This window comes from Ambystoma mexicanum, chromosome 2p, assembly GCF_040938575.1.
Source record: "Ambystoma mexicanum isolate Mex_15411 chromosome 2p, UKY_AmexF1_1, whole genome shotgun sequence".
Lineage (NCBI taxonomy): Eukaryota > Metazoa > Chordata > Amphibia > Caudata > Ambystomatidae > Ambystoma > Ambystoma mexicanum.
Window position 1 is genome coordinate 961,887,015 of NC_090923.1, and position 13,886 is coordinate 961,900,900.

The window sequence follows — 13,886 nt, forward strand, 5'->3', positions numbered from 1 at the left end:
CAGAAGCACAGCCCCAGTGGCTCAAGTGGTAGGTGCTGGGTCTCCCAATGCTGGAGCCCTGAGTTCTAATACAATGTCCGGTATGTCCTGGGGATTTAAAAAAAAAAAAACGTTTTTTATTGAAAATGGGGATGCATTGCCCTGCGCAATCAGCCAACAGCTAACGCCCCTTCAATACCTGCGTTCCCCTAACAGTTGTGCCTTTCTTTTCTGCACTCTGGCCTTGGTAACACCCATACACAAGCTTGCCTCTCTGGCCCCAACTGACTGGAAAAAAACGAGGGGAAAAGGTGTAATCTACGGGTCATGGTTGATACCATAATTGCACTGGGACTCAAACAGGACACCTTCTCGTGGTGCTGTGAGGTGACCCACCGGCCCCTGCATAGCAAGCAAACCTGTATCAGCATCTCACCAGCAACGGAATGTGTCGCCTGCAGGCTACGCACAGGAGGCTGCAGTAGGTGCATTAACCCATTGGGCTGTCCACCCTCCTTCCTCTGGGAGCAGGAAACTGAATTTCCATGTTGCCTTTCTTTGGCACATTAGATCTAGCTTTCACCCCAATTCAGAGGATGTTTTGCTTCACAGAGAGATGATAATCATTGTGAGGTGTGAGCGACTAATAGCTAAGCAGGTCAGTTAAATCTTTGACTTTGTCATTGGGGTGTATTGATATGCGCAGTGCAGTCTTTTGCCCTGTGTTACTGCATGCTTTCATATTGCTGCTTGTTCATGATTCTTAAATGTAAACCTGGAGGGAAACGGGCAGAGGTCTGCGCCCTGCGTCCTCCACGCGTCCCTAACGCTCCCAAACGCGACCACAGCCCATACGGGCACAGCCCTATGTCCTATGCAGCCCCTCTGGTGCAGCCACCCACACAACTTAGGGTTAGGATCTGTGCTCTTGCACGTAGGCCTGGCCACCTAAGCCCCAGAAAGTGTCACAGCCTGCTTTGTAAACCTTAGTGACGTGGCCTAGGTGAAGATGATCTTGATGGAATACTCATGCCTTTTTCCTCCCAGAAGCCACCTGGGAGCATAGTAAAATGAAGGGGTGTTCCTACTCTGCTGCCCTCTGTTTACCCTTTGCCTAAGTGACATTAGTTCTGGGCTCTCCAGGCAAATGTATCCATCCGGGAGAGAGCTAGGAATAGGACGTCTCTTTCGGCAGGCACAGTGGGGAAGACTCAGAGAGCTGCATGCCTGAGACATCTTTCCTTGTCCCTCACTCATTGTTGTGTTCCCTAACTTCTAACTCTCTGCCAGGCCAGGCCCTGTTTCTTTTACTGCCAACCCCCCTGGCCCCTCGTCTTCCACCTACTTCCCGCTCTATTATGCCTTCTCCTTTTTTGCTCTCTTCTATGGCCCTTTGAAAAGGAATGCAGGCCCAGCTAAGCCTCATGAAGGAAATCTACCAACAAAAGATGCATTCCTCACTTGTGGGAGGTGCTGTGAGACGAGTAAGAAGGGCTGAAGGGGTGATTGGGTTGTTGAGTTGGGAAGCACCAGAGGCGTAGCCAGGATTGTCTAGCAAATGGGGCCTGAAGCCGATGTAGTTGGGACCACTGCACCGACAAACATATCTGTAAATGCCAACACAGAGCTGCTGAGTGGGCATTTACAGGTTTTGGGTGGGCCTTGGAAATTCAAAGGAAGGCAACATGGAAATTCAGTTTCCTGCTCTCAGAGGAAGGAGTGTCGACAGCCCAATGGGTTAATGCACCTACTGCAGCCTCCTATGTGTAGCCTGCAGGCGACACATTCAGTTGCTGGTGAGATGCTGATACAGATGTGCTTGCTATGCAGGGGCCGGTGGTCACTTCACAGCGCCTCGAGAAGGTGTCCTGTTTGAGTCGCAGTGCAAATATCTTATCAACCATGACCCGTAGATTACACTTTTTCCCCTCGTTTTTTCCAGTCAGTTGGGGCCAGAGAGACAAGCTTTTGTATGGGTGTTACCAAGGCCAGAGTGCAGGAAACAAAGGCACAACTGTCAGTAGGAATGCAGGTATCGAAGGGACATTAGCTGTTGGCTGATCGTGCAGGGCAATGCATACCCATTTTCAATAAAAAAAACATGTTTTTTAAAAACATGCCGCACACTGGATTAGAACTCAGGTCTCCAGCCTGCCAGGACCAAGCACTTTCCGCTTGAGCCACTGGTGGCTGCGCTTCTGAGAGCAGCTTTTGGGCCTATTTATCTTTCGTCTGCATGCCCCTGTCAGCATACCCATTTGCATTGTGAAACATGTTCACTGCAGAAAATGGGGATAGAACATCTGGCCCCCCACTCCACCAAATACCAGCTAACTGCAATGGCCTAGAGGTTAAGTGCTTGCGTTACAGCGCAGGGGGCCTGGGTTCGAGTCCTGCTTTCCGCACATAAATGGATTAGTTGTGTAATCTCATTGTACACCTTCTAAAAGGTTCAGTGGTTATGAAAAGAGTTCCTTGGTAAAGGGGGGGCGGGACTGAGGAAGTGCAGGTTAAAGGAGGAGGAGGAGGAGGTGGGGCAGGTTAAAGGGGGCGGTAGGGAGGCGGGACTGAGGAAGTGCAGGTTAAAGGAGGAGGAGGTGGGGCAGGTTAAAGGGGGCGGTAGGGCAGGATAAATGGGTCCCTGTGGGGCTGGGTAGGTCTAGAAGGACATGGTGCAGGTTCTCGGGTAAAGGGAGGGTGCAGGAAAGCAGAGAGGCGGGACTGGGGAGACGAGGACGTACAGGGTTAAAGGAAAGCAGAGAGGCAGTGCAGGGTAAATTAAGGGGGTGTGGGGTACATTCCACACCTTCCACTGGGCACCCTTTTCCCCTCCTCAGTGCCTCCTTTCCCCACATTAGGACCCTCCTTTACACACCCATCCCTCCACAACGCTGGGCCCTCTTCCCCACCGTTCCTAGGGCCAACTTATTCTCTCTCTCCCTCCCAGGGCCTACTTTATCCTACCTCCCCACATGCCCCTCTGGACCTACCCCACCTCCCCTCCCCTCCCCTCATCCAGCACCTGCTCCTCTCCACAGGGACCCTTTCATCCAGGCCTACCTTCCCCCTTTAGCCTGGCCCGCCGCCCCTTCCATGTTTACCCTGCACCGTCCCGCATCTCTGCTTTTCTCCACCACAGAACTCTTTTCAAAGCCACTGAACCTTTTAGAAGGAGTGTGGTTACCCACAACTGTACATGAAGTGGGAGGCGGGACTGAGGAAGTGAAGGTTAAAGGAGGAGGAGGTGGGGCAGGATAAATGGGTCCCTGTGGGGCTGGGTAGGTCTAGAAGGACATGGTGCAGGTTCTCGGGTAAAGGGAGGGTGCAGGAAAGCAGAGAGGCGGGACTGGGGAGACGAGGACGTACAGGGTAAAAGGAAAGCAGAGAAGCAGAAGTGCAGGGTAAATTAAGGGGGTGTGGGGTCCATTCCACACCTTCCACTGGGCACCCTTTTTCCCCTCCTCAATGCCTCCTTTCCCCACATTAGGACCCTCCTTTACACACCCATCCCTCCACAACGCTGGGCCCTCTTCCCCACCGTTCCTAGGGCCAACTTATTCTCTCTCTCCCTCCCCAGGGCCCACTTTATCCTACCTCCCCACATGCCCCTCTGGACGTACCCCCGCTCCCCCTACCCTCCCCTCATCCAGCACCTGCTCCTCTCCACAGGGACCCTTTCATCCAGCCCTCCCTTCCCCCTTTAGCCTGGCCCGCCGCCCCTTCCTTTTTTACCCTGCACCGTCCCGCATCTCTGCTTTTCTCCACCACGGAACTCTTTTCATAGCCACTGAATCTTTTAGAAGGAGTGTGGTTACCCACAACTGTACATGGAGATTACCTAACTACTTAGCTTATGTGCCGAAAGCAGGACTCGAACCCAGGCCCCCCAGCGCTGCAAAGGAAGCACTTAACCTCTAGGCCACTGCAGTTAGCTGGTATTCGGTGGAGCGGGGGGGCCAGATGTTCTATCCTCGTTGGTTTCAGTGAACACGTTTCACAATGCAAAGGGGTATGCCCACAGGGGCATGCAGGAGAAAGATATATACGCCCAAAACCTACTCTCAGAAGCACAGCCCCAGTGGCTCAAGTGGTAGGTGCTGGGTCTCCCAATGCTGGAGCCCTGAGTTCTAATACAATGTCCGGTATGTCCTGGGGATTTAAAAAAAAAAAAACGTTTTTTATTGAAAATGGGGATGCATTGCCCTGCGCAATCAGCCAACAGCTAACGCCCCTTCAATACCTGCGTTCCCCTAACAGTTGTGCCTTTCTTTTCTGCACTCTGGCCTTGGTAACACCCATACACAAGCTTGCCTCTCTGGCCCCAACTGACTGGAAAAAAACGAGGGGAAAAGGTGTAATCTACGGGTCATGGTTGATACCATAATTGCACTGGGACTCAAACAGGACACCTTCTCGTGGTGCTGTGAGGTGACCCACCGGCCCCTGCATAGCAAGCAAACCTGTATCAGCATCTCACCAGCAACGGAATGTGTCGCCTGCAGGCTACGCACAGGAGGCTGCAGTAGGTGCATTAACCCATTGGGCTGTCCACCCTCCTTCCTCTGGGAGCTGGAAACTGAATTTCCATGTTGCCTTTCTTTGGCACATTAGATCTAGCTTTCACCCCAATTCAGAGGATGTTTTGCTTCACAGAGAGATGATAATCATTGTGAGGTGTGAGCGACTAATAGCTAAGCAGGTCAGTTAAATCTTTGACTTTGTCATTGGGGTGTATTGATATGCGCAGTGCAGTCTTTTGCCCTGTGTTACTGCATGCTTTCATATTGCTGCTTGTTCATGATTCTTAAATGTAAACCTGGAGGGAAACGGGCAGAGGTCTGCGCCCTGCGTCCTCCACGCGTCCCTAACGCTCCCAAACGCGACCACAGCCCATACGGGCACAGCCCTATGTCCTATGCAGCCCCTCTGGTGCAGCCACCCACACAACTTAGGGTTAGGATCTGTGCTCTTGCACGTAGGCCTGGCCACCTAAGCCCCAGAAAGTGTCACAGCCTGCTTTGTAAACCTTAGTGACGTGGCCTAGGTGAAGATGATCTTGATGGAATACTCATGCCTTTTTCCTCCCAGAAGCCACCTGGGAGCATAGTAAAATGAAGGGGTGTTCCTACTCTGCTGCCCTCTGTTTACCCTTTGCCTAAGTGACATTAGTTCTGGGCTCTCCAGGCAAATGTATCCATCCGGGAGAGAGCTAGGAATAGGACGTCTCTTTCGGCAGGCACAGTGGGGAAGACTCAGAGAGCTGCATGCCTGAGACATCTTTCCTTGTCCCTCACTCATTGTTGTGTTCCCTAACTTCTAACTCTCTGCCAGGCCAGGCCCTGTTTCTTTTACTGCCAACCCCCCTGGCCCCTCGTCTTCCACCTACTTCCCGCTCTATTATGCCTTCTCCTTTTTTGCTCTCTTCTATGGCCCTTTGAAAAGGAATGCAGGCCCAGCTAAGCCTCATGAAGGAAATCTACCAACAAAAGATGCATTCCTCACTTGTGGGAGGTGCTGTGAGACGAGTAAGAAGGGCTGAAGGGGTGATTGGGTTGTTGAGTTGGGAAGCACCAGAGGCGTAGCCAGGATTGTCTAGCAAATGGGGCCTGAAGCCGATGTAGTTGGGACCACTGCACCGACAAACATATCTGTAAATGCCAACACAGAGCTGCTGAGTGGGCATTTACAGGTTTTGGGTGGGCCTTGGAAATTCAAAGGAAGGCAACATGGAAATTCAGTTTCCTGCTCTCAGAGGAAGGAGTGTCGACAGCCCAATGGGTTAATGCACCTACTGCAGCCTCCTATGTGTAGCCTGCAGGCGACACATTCAGTTGCTGGTGAGATGCTGATACAGATGTGCTTGCTATGCAGGGGCCGGTGGTCACTTCACAGCGCCTCGAGAAGGTGTCCTGTTTGAGTCGCAGTGCAAATATCTTATCAACCATGACCCGTAGATTACACTTTTTCCCCTCGTTTTTTCCAGTCAGTTGGGGCCAGAGAGACAAGCTTTTGTATGGGTGTTACCAAGGCCAGAGTGCAGGAAACAAAGGCACAACTGTCAGTAGGAATGCAGGTATCGAAGGGACATTAGCTGTTGGCTGATCGTGCAGGGCAATGCATACCCATTTTCAATAAAAAAAACATGTTTTTTAAAAACATGCCGCACACTGGATTAGAACTCAGGTCTCCAGCCTGCCAGGACCAAGCACTTACCGCTTGAGCCACTGGTGGCTGCGCTTCTGAGAGCAGCTTTTGGGCCTATTTATCTTTCGTCTGCATGCCCCTGTCAGCATACCCATTTGCATTGTGAAACATGTTCACTGCAGAAAATGGGGATAGAACATCTGGCCCCCCACTCCACCAAATACCAGCTAACTGCAATGGCCTAGAGGTTAAGTGCTTGCGTTACAGCGCAGGGGGCCTGGGTTCGAGTCCTGCTTTCCGCACATAAATGGATTAGTTGTGTAATCTCATTGTACACCTTCTAAAAGGTTCAGTGGTTATGAAAAGAGTTCCTTGGTAAAGGGGGGTGGGAGGCGGGACTGAGGAAGTGCAGGTTAAAGGAGGAGGAGGAGGAGGTGGGGCAGGTTAAAGGGGGCGGTAGGGAGGCGGGACTGAGGAAGTGCAGGTTAAAGGAGGAGGAGGTGGGGCAGGTTAAAGGGGGCGGTAGGGCAGGATAAATGGGTCCCTGTGGGGCTGGGTAGGTCTAGAAGGACATGGTGCAGGTTCTCGGGTAAAGGGAGGGTGCAGGAAAGCAGAGAGGCGGGACTGGGGAGACGAGGACGTACAGGGTTAAAGGAAAGCAGAGAGGCAGTGCAGGGTAAATTAAGGGGGTGTGGGGTACATTCCACACCTTCCACTGGGCACCCTTTTCCCCTCCTCAGTGCCTCCTTTCCCCACATTAGGACCCTCCTTTACACACCCATCCCTCCACAACGCTGGGCCCTCTTCCCCACCGTTCCTAGGGCCAACTTATTCTCTCTCTCCCTCCCAGGGCCTACTTTATCCTACCTCCCCACATGCCCCTCTGGACCTACCCCACCTCCCCTCCCCTCCCCTCATCCAGCACCTGCTCCTCTCCACAGGGACCCTTTCATCCAGGCCTACCTTCCCCCTTTAGCCTGGCCCGCCGCCCCTTCCATGTTTACCCTGCACCGTCCCGCATCTCTGCTTTTCTCCACCACAGAACTCTTTTCAAAGCCACTGAACCTTTTAGAAGGAGTGTGGTTACCCACAACTGTACATGAAGTGGGAGGCGGGACTGAGGAAGTGAAGGTTAAAGGAGGAGGAGGTGGGGCAGGATAAATGGGTCCCTGTGGGGCTGGGTAGGTCTAGAAGGACATGGTGCAGGTTCTCGGGTAAAGGGAGGGTGCAGGAAAGCAGAGAGGCGGGACTGGGGAGACGAGGACGTACAGGGTAAAAGGAAAGCAGAGAAGCAGAAGTGCAGGGTAAATTAAGGGGGTGTGGGGTCCATTCCACACCTTCCACTGGGCACCCTTTTTCCCCTCCTCAATGCCTCCTTTCCCCACATTAGGACCCTCCTTTACACACCCATCCCTCCACAACGCTGGGCCCTCTTCCCCACCGTTCCTAGGGCCAACTTATTCTCTCTCTCCCTCCCCAGGGCCCACTTTATCCTACCTCCCCACATGCCCCTCTGGACGTACCCCCGCTCCCCCTACCCTCCCCTCATCCAGCACCTGCTCCGCTCCACAGGGACCCTTTCATCCAGCCCTCCCTTCCCCCTTTAGCCTGGCCCGCCGCCCCTTCCTTTTTTACCCTGCACCGTCCCGCATCTCTGCTTTTCTCCACCACGGAACTCTTTTCATAGCCACTGAATCTTTTAGAAGGAGTGTGGTTACCCACAACTGTACATGGAGATTACCTAACTACTTAGCTTATGTGCCGAAAGCAGGACTCGAACCCAGGCCCCCCAGCGCTGCAAAGGAAGCACTTAACCTCTAGGCCACTGCAGTTAGCTGGTATTCGGTGGAGCGGGGGGGCCAGATGTTCTATCCTCGTTGGTTTCAGTGAACACGTTTCACAATGCAAAGGGGTATGCCCACAGGGGCATGCAGGAGAAAGATATATACGCCCAAAACCTACTCTCAGAAGCACAGCCCCAGTGGCTCAAGTGGTAGGTGCTGGGTCTCCCAATGCTGGAGCCCTGAGTTCTAATACAATGTCCGGTATGTCCTGGGGATTTAAAAAAAAAAAAAGTTTTTTATTGAAAATGGGGATGCATTGCCCTGCGCAATCAGCCAACAGCTAACGCCCCTTCAATACCTGCGTTCCCCTAACAGTTGTGCCTTTCTTTTCTGCACTCTGGCCTTGGTAACACCCATACACAAGCTTGCCTCTCTGGCCCCAACTGACTGGAAAAAAACGAGGGGAAAAGGTGTAATCTACGGGTCATGGTTGATACCATAATTGCACTGGGACTCAAACAGGACACCTTCTCGTGGTGCTGTGAGGTGACCCACCGGCCCCTGCATAGCAAGCAAACCTGTATCAGCATCTCACCAGCAACGGAATGTGTCGCCTGCAGGCTACGCACAGGAGGCTGCAGTAGGTGCATTAACCCATTGGGCTGTCCACCCTCCTTCCTCTGGGAGCAGGAAACTGAATTTCCATGTTGCCTTTCTTTGGCACATTAGATCTAGCTTTCACCCCAATTCAGAGGATGTTTTGCTTCACAGAGAGATGATAATCATTGTGAGGTGTGAGCGACTAATAGCTAAGCAGGTCAGTTAAATCTTTGACTTTGTCATTGGGGTGTATTGATATGCGCAGTGCAGTCTTTTGCCCTGTGTTACTGCATGCTTTCATATTGCTGCTTGTTCATGATTCTTAAATGTAAACCTGGAGGGAAACGGGCAGAGGTCTGCGCCCTGCGTCCTCCACGCGTCCCTAACGCTCCCAAACGCGACCACAGCCCATACGGGCACAGCCCTATGTCCTATGCAGCCCCTCTGGTGCAGCCACCCACACAACTTAGGGTTAGGATCTGTGCTCTTGCACGTAGGCCTGGCCACCTAAGCCCCAGAAAGTGTCACAGCCTGCTTTGTAAACCTTAGTGACGTGGCCTAGGTGAAGATGATCTTGATGGAATACTCATGCCTTTTTCCTCCCAGAAGCCACCTGGGAGCATAGTAAAATGAAGGGGTGTTCCTACTCTGCTGCCCTCTGTTTACCCTTTGCCTAAGTGACATTAGTTCTGGGCTCTCCAGGCAAATGTATCCATCCGGGAGAGAGCTAGGAATAGGACGTCTCTTTCGGCAGGCACAGTGGGGAAGACTCAGAGAGCTGCATGCCTGAGACATCTTTCCTTGTCCCTCACTCATTGTTGTGTTCCCTAACTTCTAACTCTCTGCCAGGCCAGGCCCTGTTTCTTTTACTGCCAACCCCCCTGGCCCCTCGTCTTCCACCTACTTCCCGCTCTATTATGCCTTCTCCTTTTTTGCTCTCTTCTATGGCCCTTTGAAAAGGAATGCAGGCCCAGCTAAGCCTCATGAAGGAAATCTACCAACAAAAGATGCATTCCTCACTTGTGGGAGGTGCTGTGAGACGAGTAAGAAGGGCTGAAGGGGTGATTGGGTTGTTGAGTTGGGAAGCACCAGAGGCGTAGCCAGGATTGTCTAGCAAATGGGGCCTGAAGCCGATGTAGTTGGGACCACTGCACCGACAAACATATCTGTAAATGCCAACACAGAGCTGCTGAGTGGGCATTTACAGGTTTTGGGTGGGCCTTGGAAATTCAAAGGAAGGCAACATGGAAATTCAGTTTCCTGCTCTCAGAGGAAGGAGTGTCGACAGCCCAATGGGTTAATGCACCTACTGCAGCCTCCTATGTGTAGCCTGCAGGCGACACATTCAGTTGCTGGTGAGATGCTGATACAGATGTGCTTGCTATGCAGGGGCCGGTGGTCACTTCACAGCGCCTCGAGAAGGTGTCCTGTTTGAGTCGCAGTGCAAATATCTTATCAACCATGACCCGTAGATTACACTTTTTCCCCTCGTTTTTTCCAGTCAGTTGGGGCCAGAGAGACAAGCTTTTGTATGGGTGTTACCAAGGCCAGAGTGCAGGAAACAAAGGCACAACTGTCAGTAGGAATGCAGGTATCGAAGGGACATTAGCTGTTGGCTGATCGTGCAGGGCAATGCATACCCATTTTCAATAAAAAAAACATGTTTTTTAAAAACATGCCGCACACTGGATTAGAACTCAGGTCTCCAGCCTGCCAGGACCAAGCACTTACCGCTTGAGCCACTGGTGGCTGCGCTTCTGAGAGCAGCTTTTGGGCCTATTTATCTTTCGTCTGCATGCCCCTGTCAGCATACCCATTTGCATTGTGAAACATGTTCACTGCAGAAAATGGGGATAGAACATCTGGCCCCCCACTCCACCAAATACCAGCTAACTGCAATGGCCTAGAGGTTAAGTGCTTGCGTTACAGCGCAGGGGGCCTGGGTTCGAGTCCTGCTTTCCGCACATAAATGGATTAGTTGTGTAATCTCATTGTACACCTTCTAAAAGGTTCAGTGGTTATGAAAAGAGTTCCTTGGTAAAGGGGGGTGGGAGGCGGAAGTGCAGGTTAAAGGAGGAGGAGGAGGTGGGGCAGGTTAAAGGGGGCGGTAGGGAGGCGGGACTGAGGAAGTGCAGGTTAAAGGAGGAGGAGGTGGGGCAGGTTAAAGGGGGCGGTAGGGCAGGATAAATGGGTCCCTGTGGGGCTGGGTAGGTCTAGAAGGACATGGTGCAGGTTCTCGGGTAAAGGGAGGGTGCAGGAAAGCAGAGAGGCGGGACTGGGGAGACGAGGACGTACAGGGTAAAAGGGAAGCAGAAGTGCAGGGTAAATTAAGGGGGTGTGGGGTCCATTCCACACCTTCCACTGGGCACCCTTTTTCCCCTCCTCAATGCCTCCTTTCCCCACATTAGGACCCTCCTTTACACACCCATCCCTCCACAACGCTGGGCCCTCTTCCCCACCGTTCCTAGGGCCAACTTATTCTCTCTCTCCCTCCCCAGGGCCCACTTTATCCTACCTCCCCACATGCCCCTCTGGACGTACCCCCGCTCCCCCTCCCCTCCCCTCATCCAGCACCTGCTCCTCTCCACAGGGACCCTTTCATCCAGCCCTACCTTCCCCCTTTAGCCTGGCCCGCCGCCCCTTCCTTTTTTACCCTGCACCGTCCCGCATCTCTGCTTTTCTCCACCACGGAACTCTTTTCATAGCCACTGAATCTTTTAGAAGGAGTGTGGTTACCCACAACTGTACATGGAGATTACCTAACTACTTAGCTTATGTGCCGAAAGCAGGACTCGAACCCAGGCCCCCCCAGCGCTGCAAAGGAAGCACTTAACCTCTAGGCCACTGCAGTTAGCTGGTATTCGGTGGAGCGGGGGGCCAGATGTTCTATCCTCGTTGGTTTCAGTGAACACGTTTCACAATGCAAAGGGGTATGCCCACAGGGGCATGCAGGAGAAAGATATATACGCCCAAAACCTACTCTCAGAAGCACAGCCCCAGTGGCTCAAGTGGTAGGTGCTGGGCCTCCCAATGCTGGAGCCCTGAGTTCTAATACAATGTCCGGTATGTCCTGGGGATTTAAAAAAAAAAAAACGTTTTTTATTGAAAATGGGGATGCATTGCCCTGCGCAATCAGCCAACAGCTAACGCCCCTTCAATGCCTGCGTTCCCCTAACAGTTGTGCCTTTCTTTTCTGCACTCTGGCCTTGGTAACACCCATACACAAGCTTGCCTCTCTGGCCCCAACTGACTGGAAAAAAACGAGGGGAAAAGGTGAAATCTACGGGTCATGGTTGATACCATAATTGCACTGGGACTCAAACAGGACACCTTCTCGTGGTGCTGTGAGGTGACCCACCGGCCCCTGCATAGCAAGCAAACCTGTATCAGCATCTCACCAGCAACGGAATGTGTCGCCTGCAGGCTACGCACAGGAGGCTGCAGTAGGTGCATTAACCCATTGGGCTGTCCACCCTCCTTCCTCTGGGAGCTGGAAACTGAATTTCCATGTTGCCTTTCTTTGGCACATTAGATCTAGCTTTCACCCCAATTCAGAGGATGTTTTGCTTCACAGAGAGATGATAATCATTGTGAGGTGTGAGCGACTAATAGCTAAGCAGGTCAGTTAAATCTTTGACTTTGTCATTGGGGTGTATTGATATGCGCAGTGCAGTCTTTTGCCCTTTTTTTTCTGCATGCTTTCATATTGCTGCTTGTTCATGATTCTTAAATGTAAACCTGGAGGGAAACGGGCAGAGGTCTGCGCCCTGCGTCCTCCACGCGTCCCTAACGCTCCCAAACGCGACCACAGCCCATACGGGCACAGCCCTATGTCCTATGCAGCCCCTCTGGTGCAGCCACCCACACAACTTAGGGTTAGGATCTGTGCTCTTGCACGTAGGCCTGGCCACCTAAGCCCCAGAAAGTGTCACAGCCTGCTTTGTAAACCTTAGTGACGTGGCCTAGGTGAAGATGATCTTGATGGAATACTCATGCCTTTTTCCTCCCAGAAGCCACCTGGGAGCATAGTAAAATGAAGGGGTGTTCCTACTCTGCTGCCCTCTGTTTACCCTTTGCCTAAGTGACATTAGTTCTGGGCTCTCCAGGCAAATGTATCCATCCGGGAGAGAGCTAGGAATAGGACGTCTCTTTCGGCAGGCACAGTGGGGAAGACTCAGAGAGCTGCATGCCTGAGACATCTTTCCTTGTCCCTCACTCATTGTTGTGTTCCCTAACTTCTAACTCTCTGCCAGGCCAGGCCCTGTTTCTTTTACTGCCAACCCCCCTGGCCCCTCGTCTTCCACCTACTTCCCGCTCTATTATGCCTTCTCCTTTTTTGCTCTCTTCTATGGCCCTTTGAAAAGGAATGCAGGCCCAGCTAAGCCTCATGAAGGAAATCTACCAACAAAAGATGCATTCCTCACTTGTGGGAGGTGCTGTGAGACGAGTAAGAAGGGCTGAAGGGGTGATTGGGTTGTTGAGTTGGGAAGCACCAGAGGCGTAGCCAGGATTGTCTAGCAAATGGGGCCTGAAGCCGATGTAGTTGGGACCACTGCACCGACAAACATATCTGTAAATGCCAACACAGAGCTGCTGAGTGGGCATTTACAGGTTTTGGGTGGGCCTTGGAAATTCAAAGGAAGGCAACATGGAAATTCAGTTTCCTGCTCTCAGAGGAAGGAGTGTCGACAGCCCAATGGGTTAATGCACCTACTGCAGCCTCCTATGTGTAGCCTGCAGGCGACACATTCAGTTGCTGGTGAGATGCTGATACAGATGTGCTTGCTATGCAGGGGCCGGTGGTCACTTCACAGCGCCTCGAGAAGGTGTCCTGTTTGAGTCGCAGTGCAAATATCTTATCAACCATGACCCGTAGATTACACTTTTTCCCCTCGTTTTTTCCAGTCAGTTGGGGCCAGAGAGACAAGCTTTTGTATGGGTGTTACCAAGGCCAGAGTGCAGGAAACAAAGGCACAACTGTCAGTAGGAATGCAGGTATCGAAGGGACATTAGCTGTTGGCTGATCGTGCAGGGCAATGCATACCCATTTTCAATAAAAAAAACATGTTTTTTAAAAACATGCCGCACACTGGATTAGAACTCAGGTCTCCAGCCTGCCAGGACCAAGCACTTACCGCTTGAGCCACTGGTGGCTGCGCTTCTGAGAGCAGCTTTTGGGCCTATTTATCTTTCGTCTGCATGCCCCTGTCAGCATACCCATTTGCATTGTGAAACATGTTCACTGCAGAAAATGGGGATAGAACATCTGGCCCCCCACTCCACCAAATACCAGCTAACTGCAATGGCCTAGAGGTTAAGTGCTTGCGTTACAGCGCAGGGGGCCTGGGTTCGAGTCCTGCTTTCCGCACATAAATGGAT